This window comes from Manis javanica, chromosome 3 (genome assembly GCF_040802235.1).
Source record: "Manis javanica isolate MJ-LG chromosome 3, MJ_LKY, whole genome shotgun sequence".
NCBI classification, from domain to species: Eukaryota; Metazoa; Chordata; class Mammalia; order Pholidota; family Manidae; genus Manis; species Manis javanica.
Window position 1 is genome coordinate 155,791,998 of NC_133158.1, and position 20,969 is coordinate 155,812,966.

At 38.6% G+C, this 20,969-nt stretch overlaps 1 long non-coding RNA gene across 1 annotated transcript; it reads right to left on the reverse strand.

Moving 5' to 3' along the window:
• Positions 1 to 200: 200 nt before the first annotated feature.
• On the reverse strand, positions 201 to 20,174 carry LOC108383674 (uncharacterized). Its single transcript, XR_001849841.3, has 3 exons — positions 20,112 to 20,174; positions 18,969 to 19,016; positions 201 to 1,562 (listed from the first exon to the last, which is right to left on the reverse strand). It is a non-coding gene; the product is annotated as an uncharacterized lncRNA (long non-coding RNA).
• Between the last annotated feature and the right edge of the window lie 795 nt (positions 20,175 to 20,969).

Genomic DNA, 20,969 nt, shown 5'->3' on the forward strand with positions numbered 1-20,969 from the left:
GACACCCAGTGGGTGCTGTGACCCTTGGTTAAGGGAGTTGACCTGTTACTGGAAAATACTGGAAAAACCTGGACTGGATCACTGATGGAAGAACCAAGCAGCACTTGAAGGTCTTGGAGTGCTGAGGTTTATTTTACACCAGCGGGCTCAAAGGGGAGTAATCTCCCAAGGTCTGAGCCCCAAACAAAGGCAAGGGGAGCAATACATATCTTTCTGCTTCCTTATCTGCAACATTTCTACGGGCACAGCAAGCAAGCAAGGGGGAGTAAGTTTAGGGAGTGTGCTTATGGAGTGAGTGCCTGGTAGAGTGGGAATTAAGGGACTGTTCTGTTGTCCTTGTTGAGAAGAGCAGCAGAAGGGAGCCACCTGGACTAGATTGCTGTCCTCTTAAATTTTTCCCTATCAGACCCTGCAGAGAGGGAACTGTGGGAATGACTATTGTGACTTTACTCTCCTCCTTTCTCCATCTCCTGTGGGTGCTCCCAATTGGCTAAATTTGGAGCCAGAAACCAGAAAAATGTGCACACTGGTGCAGTCTATATTCATCAGCCTCCTGGGGCACAGAGTAGGGTGAAAATGCATAGAAACAGGTCTACAAGATAATATAGAAGACGTCTTGCACATCTGGAAAATATTCAGCAGGGATGCTAGTTGCTAGAATATAAATAGGCGAGGCCAAGACTGGAAGTCTTTTCTGGCTGGGTTCATAGGTTCGTGCAATCCATGTTTCAGGCGAAGGGAACATTTAGTATTGAATGAGAGCTCTGCCTGTTCAGATAGGGAATCAGGCCTGGAGGGCAGCAGTCAGTAAGTCTGAGATGCAGGTAAGTTCATTCTGGAAACAAATAACCTGGTGACACTGGGACAGTCCCTTTAACTTGTCTAGTTTTACACTTCTTCATGTGTAAAATTAGAGAGTTTTAATAGAATGAATATTTTATCTTCATATGAATTTTAGTGGGAAAATAAAAACCAGGACAAACTTTTTCATCAGTTTTATATTGCCTTACTTATAAGTATCGTTTTCCAGAAGCGCTGCTAAAGCAGTATCTTTTGTGTTCTCATATTATTATTTATCAATGAATTCTCCCCGAAGGAGGCAATCAACACCAGATTGTTAGGGTCACTTTAATCAGAGCTGTAATGGTTTACTCTATTCTATGAAGTTGATATTTATTCTATATGTAATGAGGAAGCAAGAAGTGATAAAATGGTCAGCTAAAAGAATTAAGCATTTATATCCAAACGCAGAGGAAAAAGTCTTTATTTTAATTAGATATTCCTCTCAAGTATAAAGGAAAAGGTAACTTAGTGTCCCCATTACAAAAGAAGCAACTCAAGGTTAAGTAATTTGCATGTGGACTAGTTGACCCAAAGAGAGAATGAGGGGATTGGTATTCAACCTAAGGTTGTGTGCATTCCCAGCCTGGGGCCTAGAAGCCCTTTCTGAATCTCGCTGAGGAGAGATCACCCTGTGCAGCTTGATTGCTCCTGTCAAGTGTGTGCTTGGCTTGCTCTCCAGCTCACATGCCTCTGCTGATTACTGGCAGCTTGAAATTGTCCTGAAAGAGAATGAGGGCTCTTGATTAATCCCCATGCACAGTGTCAACATATTATTGATTCATTATCAGCACATCATGTTTTCTTTCCCAGCAACAGGGTTGGCGGGAAGGCTAATGTAACTTCAAAACAGATGCAACCCAGTGAACGTTCAAGATGGGTAACTAATGTCCTTTTTCTGGGTAAAGTCCTTCCAATACATAAAATGCTGAAAATACTCCTTTTCTCTAGAGAAGAACTGTAGAGTTCAACAGTTCCAATTTAACAACTATCAAGTAATATGGTTTATTTTATTATTTATGTGTTTAGTTATCAAAGCAGTAGATAAGTCCTCTAAGCTAGAGTGGCTTCAATATTAAGCATTTTATTATCTACCTTTCACCTCTGTCATTAAGTACATGGCTTTAAAGAGACACAGAAACATTGCTTTATTCATTAATAATTCATTACTTTATTCAATTGTCTATTTCCTGAGACCTACTATATTCTATACTAGGCACCAGGAATACAAAGCTGAAAACATCACAGTTAGATTCAGAGTTCACAAAGAGAAGGAGGGTTGGTATGTAAAATATATGTTTAGTAGTAGAAATACATGTAAGGTAATGAAGGAATGCTTAATTTTTATGATGGAATGTTAGAGAAAGTTGTCACTGTGTGAGGGTTTGGGAAATGAATAGGGGTTCTCCAGGAAGAAGGCAATAAAAGAAAATTTGGGACAGAGAGAAGAGTTTGTGAAAAGGAACTAACATTTTCTGTAGGATATCAATAGTAGTTGAGTGTTTCTGAAGAGTACATTTCAAAAGGGAGTTGATTATTAGGCTACAAAGGTAGGTAAGGGACAGATTTTTAAGAGTCTGTCTTGTCTGCAAAGCAGGCTGGATTCCAGTTTAGGAGGCAATAGGGTTCTGAACAATGGAATCAGAACTACATGTTCAAAGATCCCCCTGATATCTTTGATTATGTCATCGGAATTGAGGATCCTACTCTTAGGCTATTGATACAGGACAGTTAAGGAAGTGCTTTGGCAGTGCGGATGGGATGGAAGGTGAGAGTGTAGCGTGCATCTAGGAGATGCAAACAGAGGGACTCAGTTCAAATTGGATGTTGGGAATGAAAGAGTTGTTGAGGATAGCTCACAGTTCTATTTTCTGTCTGTTCCGTCCCAACTGAGGTAGGAAAAAGCAACAGAAGAGGACCATTGTGGTGGCAGGAAGCAGGGACAAGAAAGGGTGTGGGGGAATAACTGCTGAAATTTTCAGCTGGTTGACTTTCAGGGGTAGATCAGTAAGTCCCACAGGCAGGCATAGGAATTTAGCTGGGTTATGGAAAAGCCCAAATCACAGGCAGACATGAGTGCAGTCCATATTGCTCTCAGTCATAGGAGTGCTGGCTCTGTCTCAAAGACCATGCCCAATTGATAATCCCTTGCAATTCCACAATCACCTCTTTTTATTAAGTCCTAGTGATCATATCTTCATTTTAAATATAAGACCACAACTAGCTAATCACTGAAAATGAGGCTTTTGCTATTTCCTCCTTAAAAAGTTTATTTTGAAACCATTTTAGGCTTTCATAGAAGTGCAAAAACAGTGAAGGTGTATCCTTCACCCAGTTTCCCCCAGTAGTGTCATCTCAGAGAATGTTAGAATTATCAAAATAAGGAACTTGATATTATTACATTATTAAGCAAACTACAGACCTTACTCAAATTTCACTAATTTTTACATGCACTTATTGGTTTGTGGTGGTGGTGTGTTTTTGTGTGTAGGTCTATGAAATTTTAACACATGTATAGATTCATATATCCACTACCATGTGTGGAGGGCTTCCATCACCCCCAAAACTCTCTCCTTCTATCACTTTAGAGTCATCCCCTGACCCCACTCCATGGCCTAACAGCCAGCAATCTCTTCTTCCTCTCTGTAGTTTTGTCTTTTTGAGAATGTTACAGGAACGGAATCACGCAGTATGTAACCTTTTGAGAAGCAGTATGTAACCTTTTGAGAATGACTTTGTTTGTTCAGCCTAATGCCTTTGAGATTCATCCAAGTTGTTAGGGGTATCAGTAGCCAACCGTTTTTAATTAGAAATTAAACCCAGTTGAAAAGCCTGTCTCTGGCCTGCAATTACTTTGAGGTTTTGGTCAACCTAATTAGCCATGATTAGTAAGTGGTAATGATTTGCTTATCTTTCTAAGATTGAAATTTGATCATAACATATTCACATGCAAAGAGCCATAGGGGTCACCCCATGGAGGCAGCCATAGTGGTACAAGCTGAATGCCTCACCTGAAATCAGAGGCAAAATAGGGAATGGGTGGAGCCAGTTTTCAGAAGGCAAATACTTAAGAGGTGGTGACAGATCAGGACCTGAGTTTCTGTTGGCTACAAAGGCAAGAAATGCTTCCAGGCTAAATCCCACTCAAATAATGAGACTTGAGTTGCAGAGGCTAGCAAGGAGGCATACTTGTGATATGAGCTGAGACTGGAGCATCTCTGGGGGCCCCTACAGGTCTGGTCTTCCCTGACAAACTGGAAAGAGCCTGTGAATAGTACCTGAGCTTTATCTACAGCAGACAACTTCCTTTGCATGTATAAATAAACATTCAGTCCTGGCAACTGTGTAGCAAATGCTTTGGCAACTGTTAGAAGTGCTGGGCAATATTTCTGGATACCAAACCAGGTGGATCTCAGACTAAATGTAGGAGACCAGCCTCTCATAGTGGGAGAGGCCCAATGTCCCCTTTGTAGGGCTGTCTATTAAGTTGAGGAACAACCTTTCTGCACTTCCATTTTTGCTGCCTTTAAAACTCTCAAAGCCAGGGCTTGAAAGCTTCTGTTTGGGATTAACCATCATAAACATGATATTGATCCAGTTATGGCACAGAATGATCAAAACATAATGAACAGCTAGAATCTTATGAAGTACGCCTCATTTGGTGAAGAACATTAAAAATGGTGGCTCCTGAAATAAATGAGTGGAGGTAAAGTTGTATAAAAACTGTGATTACCTCCTACTTTCTTCCTTTGATAGATACTAAGGGTTGAGCTCTACAAGTGAAGATTGACATTAAGACTAGACAAATGCCTGCTGAGAGATACAGCTGCAACCTTATAAGATGAGGAGTGTAGGTAAAACACATCTTCACACATTAACAGTCTCTAGAGATGAAAAACCTACTCTGGAATTTGCATTCTTTGGTAGCTGTCACGGGAGGTTACAAAGTAATAATTATTCACATTTATCACCTACTGTCAGCAAAGTGCCAACACTATGGTAAGAGTTCAACATGCATGTGCTGAATAGAATGCGGAAGGCTTCTGGACTTCCTAAGATAGGGTCAGGTGGCCCAATATGCGTGTGTTTCAGCTTCAGAGCAGTGATCACATTTCACTTTAATGGCTTCTTTTTTTTTTTAATTTTTGCATATCTTTTTAATATTTGCCTGAACAGAAGATATGTTCTCAGTGGTTGAAATATATGAAGAAAATAGGAGGCTTTAGAAGGAGAATTTAATGGCCTTTTCAGATAATTGTGGATATTCTTCCCGGATACTTGGAAAATTTGACAAATGATGGTTTCTTAAATGTTATTTGCAATGAGCGACACAAAACCATATCAAGGAAACTTCTGTGCTCTTGTTTCTTATGTACACACACACACACATACACACACACACACATCTATCCATTGGTATACTAGCACTTTGGCTCTTTTATCGTGTATGATTTTGTAACATTTTGCATTGGTCGTCTGGAAAATACTGCTTCACTATATCAAGTAGTAACCTCCTTACCTGTCTATTTCACTGGACTGTTGGCAACTTGAAGGCAAGGACTGGGTTGTGTTCACTCATACATTCCTTGTGTCAACCTGGCATAATAGTCCCTGAGTATTTGTTGAATTGATCAATGCATGAATGGGAAGTAACTGAGGGTGTATATAAATCAATCTTCAAAAACATTGAAATTCTCAATATTATTCAAACTTCTTGATTTCATCTGACAAATCAAGTCCTGGATTATAAAAATAGGCAAGTTTTTAAGGTGAAGAATAGGTTATACAAATAGGTAAGCTAGGGGGAAGGTGGTTGGTTTTTTTCAGAGCACCTATCTACATGTTTGCAGGACATGACCTGACAGGTTCAGAATTTGTGTTCCTTTGACACGCATGACAAAAATAAAAATTTGAGACAATTGACATCCACTAAAAATAGCTAAATTGTAAAAGAATTACATGAGCAGTGGGAGATGAAGATATGAACATTTGTTCTTGAGCATTTAGTATGCATGTAGTCATTGCTAGTGACTAAAAATAGGCAAAGAAACAAAAGCATACACACCCAGAACACCTAACTTAGGGCCATTCATGTACTCTTCAGATAACTGAGATATCAATTATATGAGAATTCATCAGAAAAAAGTTTATTTTCCAGAATATCTGCAATGTGGTACTATTTTTTCACAGTGAAGGAAATGGTTTCAAAGGACAAAATAAAGAAAGCACTTTGAGACCAGGTTGACTATGAGTATAAGAAGTCTGGACTCTATTTTGTGTGCAGTGTAGAGTCACTAAAGATATTGGTCTGCAGAGGGACATGATGAAAACAGCATTTTAGTGAGATTAATCTGGCAGTGAAGTCCTCAGCTAATGAAAGCTGGAGCCATTGGATCTGTCACAAGTGATCCATCCATGCAACTAATATAATATAAGATAAGATCTTGATCTAGATTAAGAGCAGCCAAAAATAGAGATGAATATGTAACTTATAAGGAAGCATCTGTTGCCAGTTCTGAGAGGGCAGTGGAATGCTTTGAACTTTTGAAAAACTGTGTTACATGCTTTTTTATTTATGACATTTTAAAGTGTGTTGGAAGCTATTATTTTTTTAAAGATTGTACATGTATGTACTTCTATCAAGAATGAATTTGAAGTTTTATTTCTATTCTTACGGATTTCTTATGTCCTTATATGAGTTCTTACTTACACTGATGTCTCAAGTGTGCATTTTGAAGTCATTTGACACACTGAGTCTGTTTGGGTCCTGTCTGTGAATGGATCAGGTTCACCCTTCAAATTCAGGCACTGACTCATACTTAAACCCAGCCACATATAGTGACTGAACATGTCAGATATTCAATCTGAATACCTATATCAAAATGAACCATACAGAAGTAATGCCTCAGCTTAACAGGAATGTTAGAAAAACCTTATCAATAGACTCAGTTCACACTCTCACTTCTGTAGAGTCTCTTTTATAATACATTATAATCAAGGAAAAATTGATGAGTGGTGATTAAAAAGAAGAGAGTGATGCTTTTGTTGGCGATGTTGTTACAAATTCAAGCATATATAATCTGCCTTGAGACTCTTTCTCCTATTAAACAAACACAATCTAGTTATCTGTAATATGATATATGTACCACCAGTGTACATGTCTATTTTTGAAGGTAATAGCTGGCTTGAAATGACCCTCCATGCCCAGGACAAATTTCTCTTGTTCTTGGGTGTCCAGGCTACAACTGCATTCAAAACAACATGCCCATTCAGGATTACAAGAGAATTACTCTTTCTCATGGTTTTAATATAGAAAGAAAGCAGTAGAAGTAATTATCTTAAAACTTGAAGCATGGATATTGAATTAGGTTTAACGGGTGTGGGTAAAACTGCAGTATTTCCAGAATCTCTCACCTGGCCTTAGCGCATCTCCCTGTCAATAGGTATTCCCAGGGGTGGAGAAAAGTAGTCCATCCCCATATCAATAGGTGGAGTGAAGGCATAGCTGGACCAGAGAGGTTAAGGGAGGGTCCTTTTTGCAGCCGGGTCATGAGAGACACCAGCAAGCAGAAGTGGACGACTGCTTGTAAGCAATAAATGGGTTTCTCCCACTTTATTTCTCCCTTTGACTGATATTGATTTCAAAGGTTATTTGCCCCAGGCTGGAAACATATTCCCCCCACCGCGTCCCAGAGTTACAATGGGATTAACAGAAATAAATAAATAGAAGATTGTTACTGTGAAAAAAATGTATGGGTTTTAGAGTAGCTATCAGCAAAGGCACAAGACATTTTAGTTAATGGCAGGCTATTGAAGCCAGAAATTCTGAAGTGTGAGAAATTATAATGCAGTGAAAGTTCCCCTTGCATTTGGTCTATATTACATGGGCTTACATGTGGATTTACAATCCATAGGCTGACCAGCCTGTCCCAGCTTGTCTGGAACTTTGTTTAGCACTGAAGGCCCCATCCTGAGAAACCCCTCCTTGGTTACCCTAAATCTTAGTGTGCTTTCTTAAGTGACACAAGCATGGGTCTGTTTCCTCCTTCACTTCACCTTCCTCTACTTCCTTCCCATTGTGGAATTCATCCACACATCAGCACCCTCATAGTAATTATTGATACCTCGGACTGCAAAAGGCTGGTGATGGTTAAAGACCTTCTAAGTAACAGAAACAAGAGGCAATTATTTGCACAAACTCTTACATTACATAGTACCTCCCAAGTTTCATGGGCCTCATGTTGATATCAAAATCCCCTAACACTATTCTAAATTGCTAAACTGAAAACCTGAGATTAAACAGCAGATCATATTGTAGTCATGAGAGGTGAAGTAGGGAGGAAAATTGATTTGCGTAAAATTTGTTTTACTTTAAAGAGAGCAACTTCTATGTAAAATTTATTTAAAGATCTATGTTGTTGGAAACATCTTCAGATGTGCTAGAAGTACTAAAATAGATACAATCTGGTAACCTGTCAGGAAAGCAAAACAAAAAAACCGCTGGTTCAGGAACACAGCTGTTTGTGGAGGGCATTAAATTTTTTTTACAGTCCTTCCCATAGGCCAATATGCTTTTATGCATTGATTTATATTTTAATAATGACAGACTTTCCTGGCATGAGCATTTCAGTTGCTCAGAAATTAGATAAAATCATAATTTAGACCCAGGATAAAAGGTGGAGGGAATTAGCATTTGGCAGCATTAATTAGCTCACTTGCCCTTGCTTATTTCTGATCAAATGGAAGATGCTTAGTGTGGCCGCAAACAGGGTGATGAAGTATCCTTCAATTGTATCATATGACACTGATGTTTCTAATACATGGAAATTCAATAGCTTTGCCTTTATTTTAAAAGTATGGTTTTGAAAACAGTGGTTCATTGTAGATCACTAGGGTAAGCAATGAACAAAGGGAGCTATTGGATTTAAAATGTAACATTGAAAAGACTCCTATTGAAAGAATGCCCAAACGTTTAAAACACATCTAGAGAATGCACAATTATATACAAGCCCTCTCCTTGTTCGGTACTCTTAATTTCTTCCCTAGCATTTCACTGTCACATCTTCATTATGATTCAAGGTTGCCAGAAGAAACTGGTAATGCCAGGAGGCGGGCATTTCATTTTTAACAAATTGTTGGTATTGCTTTCCAAAGCACACCAACTTCAATCTTACTTCGTCTGCTCCTTCCTGCCCCCATCCCTACCCCCGTAGCTCCTCCTGTATCATCTCAACCCATGCATTTTCTCCACTGTCGTCTCCCAGCCCTGGGCTGCTCACTTTCCCTTTCCACATGGCTGCTTGGTCTGCAGAAGAAGCCTTCTTACAGATGTATTCCCTCCCCTGACAAACAATTACTCCTTGTTCCCCCAGTGGGAGGCCATTAGGACATCATGACGAGTTCTGCTAAGTCATCTCACAATCACAGTTTTGTGCAATCACCTCTCATCTGAGACTCTCTAGGCATATGCCATGCAGGGAAACTAGCAGTCACAAAAGGCAGCACCTCCAGGCATATTATTTGTTATTTTGGTCCAGAAGTGTTACAGATAATGGCTAATACACTAATGTCTGAGGGTCTCATTGGATGCTTTGACTGGCACCATTTGCACCAAACTTGCAAAAGACTGAATGGGTTGTCTGTGCTATGTGCTAGGAGGAAAAAAAAAGAGGCATTTCACATTTTCATAGCAATCACACACAATGGTTTGAAGAGACATGACAATAGTGATTTTACAAAGTTACTCTGTGCAGACTTCCAGCATTCTGCGCTTTGAAAGAGTAAATTACCAGATATTAGTTATTTTCCTGGAAAATGGTTAGCCATTTTTATGTTTATTTTTATTTTAATCTCTCAGATCCAGCTTATGTGAATACACATAGTGAAGAACTACCTAAAAAGAATTTCTTTAAAGTCAGTGAAATACACAAGCAACTGAATGCTCGTGGCTCTTTTTCTTCAGGTGTCTCTGACAGCTCTACCTATTAAATTCTCATTTTAATAGGAGCAGCTCACAGACATTTTGGTAAGTCTAAGCTCAATATTTAATATATTATGAAATAAGTGGATTTTGGCATGACGCCACATTAACACTTGTGTTGTGGTTTGTTGATTCTCAAGGCTAGTTTACTATGCACTGGGGTGCAATGTGTCTTTGTGTAAAAATCAATGTGCTAACAAGCTAAGACTTCCACAGAGGCCCAGAATGCAAATGAAGAAGGGGGCGCTGTTCTCTCCATCAGAAACCTCAGCAGTTCATGCATTTCCATCAGTGGTTTACACGAGTTCTCCACCTCACCCCAAAAACCTCCCAAATTAAATGTCATCAGTTTAGGTTCACTGAAGTGAAACCCAGTCAAGATTAGTGTGAATATCTGAATTACAGGATCTTTGGAAGAAACAGTTTATTTTTGTCGAGGACACATAGGCAATTGAACTAAGCACTGAACACAGAGACCCAGTCTGGCACAGCATGGACACTCAATAAATACCTATTTAATTGAACTGAATTGAATTCAAGAGTTGTACAGAAGCCCTACTTTCATTAACAGGTGAAAATTGTTTGTATTTGGAAAAACAGAGCATCAGCCACAACAGCCAAAGGCTCTCCTTGAATTTTAACTGGCCTCCTGTACTTGGAAAGATGCTCTCAAAGTATTTGAATTCAGTGTGCTTTCTTAAGTTGCCAGATAAACATTTCTGTTCAACATGCCTTGTGCTGCTCATTTGCTCAAACTAGTCTTTCTTGCCTTACATTTTTCCCTTCTACAGAGAGTAAAAAGAGAAACTATAGACCTAGTTTTCCTCTACATGTAGATTTTCACAAATTTTAAACTGGGCAATGAGAATTTGGACTATTTGTTCTCCATTTTATTCCCGTCCTTTGTTGCCTCTATTTGAAAGATTTACGAAAATAAAATAGAGTTCCAATTGAGTTGGTCAAATGGTATCAGTAACATAAAAGTGCAGGAGCTTTACTCCTGCCTTGGTGCATCTCATTTCAACTGTCAAATATGTCCAACTTCCAAATCCAGTATCTTCGAAAGACAGAAAGAGAGGCAGAGAATGTACATTGTTTTGTTTATGTACCTGGAAAGAATAATTTCTGAAAACTCCAAAAATGAGTGTAAAGACTGACCCATTCTTTCTGAGCCTCTAATGGTTTATTGTCAATTAGGTAACTCAAGAAATATTTGTTGAGGCTCTGCTATGTTCAAGACACTATTAGCTGCTATAGGTGGAAACAAAACAGAGAAAGATAGGGTATCTGCCATTATAGGACCCCCAAATAAAGGGGTAAGGAGGAGTAGCACACAACTACATAAAACAACATTCTGCAATTTACTGTATGAAATTTAAAAGTCAAATGGACCTGAGTCTGATCTAAGTCAGTAGTATGTCCCCGATGGTGCCGCTTAACTCCTCAGACCTCACTATCACATCTAAAAATGTAGGCTCGATAATGATGTCCTTCTTCTGGTAAAGATTTAATGTGCAATACACATGAAGCATGTAGTGTAGTGCTGGGACACAGTTAAATGCTCAGAAAAAAAAATAAGTGGAATTTATTAAATGGTCTGAATTAAAGTCTTCCCTAGAAAGATGGCAAATGAGATGGGCTTTGCCATGTGAACAGAGTATCACCAGGTTTACCTAGCTGAGATGGGTGCAGGGATATTCATGTCTGAGATTATGTACAGAGTCATTATTAATCCCTAACATATTGTTGGCCTGAACCACCCTCCTAGGTGGTGCATTGAGAGCAAAGGGAAGACAGAGTAGCAGGAGAAAGAAATAGCAGAGACTAAGAGAAAGAGAAGTCAAGCTGGAATCCCCTGCTGGATCTTTGCACAGTACAAGACAGGGGGAAAGTTTATTCTCTGTCTGAGTAACGCATCAGTGGTGCAAAAACATTCACATCCTAGGAAGGAATACAGGTTGGAGAGAATTATAAAGAAAACATCATGGATTTAGGGATTAAACTGGGTGCTGCAACTGTGGAATCAATGGACAGAGGAAATCAGAATGGCTTTCAGACCTGCCCCCTGAAAACTGGGAGCTGATAGGACCAAGGGGAGGGTGCACACTTATCACTTGCTCACCTGCCTAGGCTCTGCCTTGGTCAGCAGGATTTGGAATTTAAGGTGCTACGGGCAAAGGAAAGGAGAATCAGTCATCCCCTTAACTGCCTGGAATTCTATCTGAAGCCAGATTTGAAATCTCCATCATTAGGCTTTGGTTTAGGAGAAGCACAGTATATAGTTTAGGAGCACAATGTATTCTGCCCAGGAGAGAAGTACAGTATATCCTGCACAACTGATATGGGTCCAATGCTAAGGAGAAAATAGAAAATAGGATTGAAAACTCAGGGGAAAAGCAAATACTTTAATACTTTAGGTTGGAGTAGCTGGAGGAGCCTAAGAAGATACAGTATAGTGATAATGATGCTAAAAACGTTAATGTCAGGCCACTGAGGTATGTTTGTTTAAGTCAGAAGGAAAGGGCATTGCTCTTAGATAATATTGAGAGGCACAGGGAAATAACCAGAGCTGTGCCTTTAAGAGATGGACTAGAAGGAAAAGAAACAGAAAACCTAGAGGCAGAGAAATCAGTTAGAAGGCTATTAAAAAATGAAGTCCTGCTCTAAGTACATGGGAACAGAGATGAATGGAGATGAAAGGACAACTGTGTGGAGGGAGGACAAACAGGAGGCCGTGGCTGGTCAGAGTGATGAAGGGCATGGCTGCGGCGCTCATAGGCGACGCCTCTGAAGTCGGACTGGCCATACGGCCTTGGAAAAGTTCCGAAATGTCTGTGTCTCATTTTTTTTCTCATCAGTATAATTGATATGTTAATAGTACCAACTCAGATAGAGTGGCTGAAAGGATTAAATAACAAATACATAGAAAATGCTTTGAAAAGTATCTGGTGTACAGTAAGTGCCACATAATTTAGAGATATTTTGGGGGCTTCTCCCCTGAGAAATTAGTGGATGTAATAGTGCCATACACTGAGAAAAGAATCTGGGGAGATGAGCATTTTGGGGGGTAGAGGAGAGGGTAAGACTCAGAAATCAAGTTGTTCAAATTCCATCCTTAGCCACACCAAGGTGTAGATCACCCTGTCAGTTACCTAGTCTGTGAGGGAAAGCTGATGGCAAAAAGCCAGAGAGAATAAGATAGAATCATTAGAATCTTCTTAGGGTGTGGTGGCGGGGCTAGACCTTGAATGGGGAAGGATCACCTCATCCTCCCAGAGAGTGTAGTCATAGAGATGCTTTAAGGTCAAGAGCAGGGAAGTTGAAGAAATTACTTTGAGTGATTTTGGTAATGAGAGAAGTTTAGATCCTTTAGAAGTGTCAAGGATCTGGGGCATTTGACTGGCAGCCGGAACAGAGTGAGACATTTAGAAATAATAGCTGTAGGGATTGAAATAGTCACCTATTGATGAATAAAAGAAATGTAAACTCACCTGCCTGTGGAATCCTTTAGCAAAATCTCTTTTCATACTTCATATTCCACATGGGTGATAAGATTTAAAATTTAGGTATTTTATGTCATCCATGAAATCCTAAGCTTTTTCCAGATGAATGGTAGCAATCCCACTCGGCCAAGTGTTAAAAATGATTTTGGGTTGTTGAAAGGTGTGTGATGTGCCTGTATGGGTGCTGGAAAACACATGCATGTCCATGTTTGTGTGTGGGTGTGTTTGTGTGTTGCACTGGGGGGAGTCGTGTGATGGTATAATATAACACAATTCTCACAGTTTAATTAACTTTGAGTTATTTCAAGTTTCACCAGGAAGTGTCCAGTAGTTTCTTAAAGTTTATGCTAAGTAAATGATCAAACAAATTATAAACCAATTAATAGACTTTTACAATAATTTAACTACCTTGAGGAACCTAGTCTCACAAATTTTATCCTCCTTAACTATCCTTTCCTTCTAATTCAGGAAATAGGGCAGGGCAGAGTGAAACACCCCAGCTTTTCCTAGGTATCTTGATTAAGGTCCAAAAAGAAAAGGAGGCATTAATTCCATGTCACTTATGGATATTAGTATATGGAGTAACTGTTTGGATTTTAGCCTGACTTATATTCTAGGATGACTTTCAGTATTGTGCATAGTCGACACTGTTCATTTTGAGATGTTTTCCATCTACTTTACATGTACCACTGTTCAGCAACTGGTGGGTTTACTTAGTTCAGTAGGGGCAGTCTTAAGGCAAAGAGGAAACCTATGAACACCAAGATTATTTCCTTCAGTTTCAGCCTGTGGTGTTAGGACTAGACATTGACATGTGACTGGCACTGCTCCTATCAATTTCCAGGACTACTGGGTACCTCAGTAAGCTCTGGATGGCTCATTTTAGGTTGTTGAGATTGTCCTGTGGGAAGGTAGAGGGCCAGCTGGTTTTAAAAATACTCTTCAAATTTCCTTGGCATCTCCAATAAACCCATCCTATAGAAAGGGAAAGCGAAGTTTATAAGAAGTAACTTGGGCTCATTAAAATCCCATAATATTTAGCCATAGACATTTGTATACTTCCTGGATGCTAATGATTAGGTCTATGTGAACTCAGTGGGTGAGGATAATGACCCACTAGAATAACAGTAATCACTTAGTCTGTACCACCCATGTGAATGAGCACCTTCCAACTCTCCCAGTAACCCCTTAGGTTAAATACATTTATTTCCATTTAACAGCTACAAAAACTGGGTCTCTAAAAGAAAAATTACTAGTAATTACATATCTGGTAAGTGAAAAATTCAACTTTTTAACAAACCTATTTGTCTCATTGCAATATATTACTTTGCCTCTCAATAGGAAAAAAGGTATATGGCTCCAGTACTACATGCTAGAAGCTATTCACAGTTTATGGAAGATTGTTTCTCCCTCTTCCTTATGCTTGGTGAGTCTAATACCCCTTGTGAGGATACCAGAAACCGTTAGAGCTATAGTAACGTCAACATGCACAAAAACCTAACTAGTAGATTTCTTTCTGACTATATCATTGTGATATACCTCAGAAATGAGAAGTACGAGACATTTATTTTAAAAGAGGCCATTAATTTTTGACTAGGGTAAAACATTTTTAAATAATTTATCTACCCAACTGCCTTTAATTAAATTAGGGGCCAAGTTTTCGCTCTGAATGAACTGCTATTGTTCCTAGCATGTGAGAGAGCTCTTGGAAAATTTTAAGAATATCTGATTTCCTAACTCCCTTTCTTTCAATATTTACACTTGGAGGTCACTTGCAACAGACTTACACCTTTCCCAGCTGTGAGATCCATCTAATTCCTTACCAGATGGAATCTGCATGGTTTAGGTTAATGATTTGATGGTTTAATAACCATTCAAATCTTTTGTTCTGCCTTTCTAGTTGATATCTTGCTATGACCATATAGTAAATGAATGGAGATAAACTTAGTTCAGTACTTAGTTCTAGAAACTGTCCTGTCACCTTCTCCAATGCATACAGATAGATCCCTTTTTGTTGCTGACCTCAGCATCACTGCCAGATTGGTTCTGTTTCTCCCTGCCCAGCTTGCTGCTGCCAGTCCTTCCGGAGACTGAAATCTAGTCTTCCAGCTTTAAACCTCATAATTGGTTCTCAGATGCCTGCGGCACACCTCTGAAATGCCAACATCCGGCATCCCTAGACCTCCATACCTTTCCTACCACACTTTACTGATTCCAACCCCTGTCTAGAGACCTACGACTGGCTCTGCCCTAACCTCATGTCTATTCAGGGGAATTTTTCTTCATCTCCAAGTCTTAATCTGTGATAAAACATCTGACCTGAACTTTAATTTTGACATGAATTCTAATTGAAAGATAACCTCCCATTTTAGAAGTTTGTTCACTAGGATATTGAATTATGCTTTCTTTTGGAAAATTTGAAGGCAGCTAATTGCCTTTCTGTTCTCAATAGCCAAGTGGTAGGGAAAGATGTAGCTACTCTTTCTCCTTCTTTAAAGAGAGGAAACTAAGGCAGAGACAGCCATGGGCATTTCAGATATCTAATGCATGTATATACACAATGAACATGGTCAACATGAGTCTCCATTAATAGGCTCTTAGGGTACTCCTGTGTGCTTACCAGAGGTTAACCCAGTGCAACCATCAGAATAGAAGGAAATCCCTCCATAATCAATCCAAAATCCATGAAGAAGATCTTCAACAACCAACTGACAACTATTTCTTAAGAAGTTTGGTAGGGCATGTACAGGTCTGTTCTTCACTGTCTAGGGATTCACCAACTTAAAGATTTGGTAGTGTTTGGGTTACACATGGCATTGTATTTTGTGTTACCATGTCATTAGGTAAAATGAAGAGGAGAGCAAGGAATAATTCCCTTTTCAAAGCAGGTCATAAAAGAAAGGGTCACCGTTTAACTGTCCACCTAGACTTTATGCCTGACATCTAGTGGCCACTCTAGGAATTGCAGTGCAGGTACCAGACTGATTTGACTGTTGGTAAAGGACACACTTAAGATACAAGACAACTGAAGAGAAAATGTTTTCTCACTAGCTTCCTCTCTCACTTCTTGGACCTACCATATACATTCTTCCTTGCACTGCATGTTCTAAATACTATCCTAAATAATTTAATTTTAGAGCTAGAGTTCTTTCACACTTTAATTATATTCTAATCAATGGATGAGACTATGAGGAAAAGCAAAACTCCAGAATTTTTGACTTTAATGAATGTCTTGTATAAAATCAACCTATTGGAAAGATGAATCCCCACCTATTTACTTTCACTATTGTTTGTCATTTTTCCTTCTTGGAAAAAAAGCATATTCATTTACTATTCTACCTCACAGGAGAATGTCAGGATATCTTTGTCTTTAAAACAATGAAAATAATTATACTGTAATTCCAGACTTGCTTTGGGGATTTAAGTTAAATCATGTCACTAAGTTTGTACAGTGCCTGAAACATAATGAGTGTTCAAGTGGTATTTGCTATTATTATTTTTTATTTAGGGTTTCCTGATGATAAGCATTTAACAGTTTTTAATGCAGGCACATTAGTAGCCTTATTACCTGTAAGGAGTATGATTCCCCCAGATATTAAGATCTACCTATTTGGAGAATTCGAATGTTATATGTGATATTCAATGATCACAGAGATTCAGAGTTGAAGGGACATTCCCAATCTCTAGTCCAGCCCTCTCGTTTTCAAATATGGAAACATGACTTGAGATGTTATGCAAGTTTGCAGTGTATATAGATAGTTAAAGATGAGACTAGAATCTGGGTTTTCTCATTAAGTTCAATGCATTTACCAGTACCACATGTAGCTCATTTATATCTTCAAATTAATGACAAGTGAATTTTCTATCACATAGTAAAATGTGAGATACATGGCGGTGGCTTTGTATTATACAGATATAATGCAAAAGTTTAGTACATTTCTATAGTTTGAAACAATATATTTGTGATTTTGATAAAATTATTAAAGTAATTCTTAGTCACTGTCAGAAAATTAATAATATAGATAAAGAGAAAAAGGCTTAATTAGAAACAACCATAATCCCATTGCTCAGACATACATATATGCGTGTGTATGTATATTCATTATGTTCATTTGTGTCCTTTTATACTATTCTATAAACCGATGCACATATGTTTTGACTACAGGGAAGGTTTAAACTATGTGTGCTGTTTTGTAATTTGGGCTTTTAGGTTATAAGCATATTTCTACATTGGTATTCATCTATGGCACCAATTTTAATGGTTACATTATATCTATTGTATGCTTATACCAAAATAGTTTAATTAATCACTCTCTGAAATCAATGACCAACAAGGAAAACTAGGGTCATGGTTAATAGGGAGCAAAGAAGAATGAGAAAAAAAATTGGCAGTACTATTGAAAGCCCTGTTTCCTCCCTCATTCTTTAGGTTTAGATCTTTATGTGTCAGTACTTGGTACCAGAAAACTGAGGGGGAGCATTTCTAGATGAGGATGTGCCCCTGATGGGACAGGAAGTAGTGTTCAGCCAAAGGAATATCAAGTAGTGAAAGTGGAAACAATGGTTCCATAGATGGCAGCAAATGGAGCATACTACAGAGTTCAAAACTCTGAGGGTAAAATCCTACAGAAGGAGTAAGCCTCCATCTTCCCAGTGACAGTGGCTTGGCTCTCAGTTTATATACGCCTCTGTAAACTTTGTATTGGATTATAAACGTACACTTTAAATATGCAGGCATATACCTTTCCATAATTGTTTTGGAGAACCCAGCAGACAGCTGACCAGCAAGGGCATGTACTGAAGGTGTTGGGGGGAAGGGGCAATGCTGACTGCGCATGAGCTACTCTAAGGGAGTGACTGGTCCAGGGTCTCATGACCAAAAATTCTACATACAGTTGGAATTTTAACCTTGTATAGTCCACCACATTTCCATATTGTAAGAGGAAAACAAAGAATAATGTAAAATTATATGGAAATATTATAAGAGCAGAATTCCTACCTTTCTTGTCTGCCTGTGCACCTCATTTTTTCATTTCCACCCATCACACTTTCACAGTTGAGCAACTATCTGTATGGAGGGATCTAGAAGCTTCCCAAATCAGGCTGTTGCTTTCTTTCTTGCATGTTCTTCTACAGTGCTGTGTGACTCTTTTGAATCCAACATAAAAAATATGTATTGTATGTATTTTTCTTATAAAATGTGTTTTTATCATTCAATAGTGCATTCCTCACTTTTTCTGCAATACTAATAGCAACTTATTGAGAACACTAGTAATGCTCCTTGGATCCTGCTGAGTGTACCACAGGCACTGCCTTTGATCCACATTATCAGTCTTGTGCACATCCTGTCACAGTGCAAGTGAACAGGGGAAGCCGAGTGCCAAAGGCCCTGTTAGGGGACAGGCACATTGTGAATGTCCTGCCAGCCATGCTGGCCTTGTGGAATTAGAGCACAGGTGGACTGTCAGGTCCATACCTAGCACGCTGACAGGTGGAAGCACAGGAGAAAAATTGGCAGTTTTTGTCTTCCAGGAGGCAAAGGCATGAAATGCCTAATTTTCACCCTTCAAAGGGACACTTCCTGTTTCTAACAGACAAAGATAGAAATACTAATAGTTGTAAATAGAATACTATAATTTACTCACCTCTGACATTCTTCTTTGTACTCCAAATTCAAATTTGTTTTCTTTGATCTAAAAGAAAATTCCAGGGACATTATATAGAAAGATACAATGAAATCATAAGCAAGGATTCATTACACTGGCTAATAAAGGGTATTTACTTTTAAAACAAACTCCCCTGTCCTCCACTGCTTGCTCTATTAGAAAAAGGCAGATAGCTCTCCTAGTGCAGCCTTATTGAAATAGTATTCACACCCATTCCAGTAGATGATTCATACACTTTAATTCCTGTTAAAAAACTTAATTAAATTGCGTGATTTATTAGCTTGTGTTAAATGTTGAGAAAAGCGATCTGGAAAACCTGTACATTCTGTGTAAGACTGAGCCAGCTGTCTCAAAGGAAAGAATAAAAGATCTTGGGTAGGTTTGGCAAACTACTGAATTGCTAACGGCTCTTTGTTGGGTGATTTTTCCTCTTAATAGACTCAAGATCACTTGAAAAAAAAGTGGTGTTCTAAAGAAAGAAAAGGCATTGTGTATTTTGTTAAACAAATCAGCATAGTCAGTAATATTTTTCTTTGATGTCTATCGTATTCTGCTGCATTTCAATAACTATTAGCCTATAAAGGTATTTTGTAACATAGTCCACCACTAATTTTAGTTTCTCTGAAGCTAACTGTCAACTACATTTATCTTATGCTTTCAAACCTTCTACAAATGCACATCTTTCTGTGATTGCTTTTAAGAGCACAACCTTAGATCAGGCTTTCTATACTCCTTCTGGTTTATGGTGATATTAAACTCGAGCAAATTCACTCACTGAAATCAATCTGGGGGGAAAAAACCCACTGGTCTATAATTTAAGATTATTTGACTGTTCACTGGCAAATGATTAGATAGCATAATCATTTACTGAGCCTCCATCTGCATTTTCTGAAATACTTTTACATGCTATATGGTAGATGAGAAAGAAGAGAAAAATAGCAGCAAGCACCAGACCACTGAGCCATGATACAACCCTTTAGTTGCATGTTTAAGTTAAAATGCCTTTGGAAAGATTGAGAGAAGACTGATTAATAGAATTCTCTAAGATATTTCATATTTGTGGGTAGAAATGTACATGTGCACACCCATAGATATACACATACAGTTTTTCAATGAACTTACCAGGGAGCTCCTTTCTGCTTTAGGCCCACGCTTGCAAAGAAGTCAGTTGTTTTTTCTTTTTCCTGACACTATTACATCAAAACAGTATCCAGGCACTAGACAGTATTTATTACCTTGTAAGGCCAGAGATAATGATCCCATTCAATCAGAACACATGAATAATTCAAGAGTCTCAACTTCACATAATTTCTGGCTCTACTTTTAAAACGAGTAAAAGAACCATTTGTATCACTTATTTATTTTTGGTGACAATGGATAAAAGACAAAAGAGGTTTAGTTCCATGTTTGTTTTTTCCAGGAAGGAGAGCCTCTTGGTTTTTTCACTCCAAACTAATCAAACTGCCAAAGTAACGTGTATATGTATGTAAATATGAAAAAAGCATGATGCTGAAGGAGACTTACAGCAATTACTTCTCTGGATTATTTCTATATAAATTTGCTGAAGATGTTTTAATCACTGTGAATGGTTTTGTATTATTTTACACACTATTGCTAGGAAACAACTATGTTTCTGCAAGACTGTCAACACTGTAATTTCAGGGGTCATTTATTCAATGTGCAACCTGAAAAGTATGTTTGAAAGAAGATGGGCTATTTTAAGAACTTAAGATAAGTGGAAAAATGAAAGTGTTCATCTTATAACAAAATCTTGCCACTTCTTGTTTTCTAACATAAGCAATGAAAGTCAATGGAAGAGGGTACCATTTTCCCTCTATAGCACCTCTGTGCTCTAGAGCTTTCTGCAGTGAAGGGTGTGGTCCGTATTACACTGCCCAATATGGAAGCCATTAGCCTCATGTGGCTACTGAGCACTTGAACGTGACTGACTAGTGTAACCGAGGAAGTGAATTTTAAATC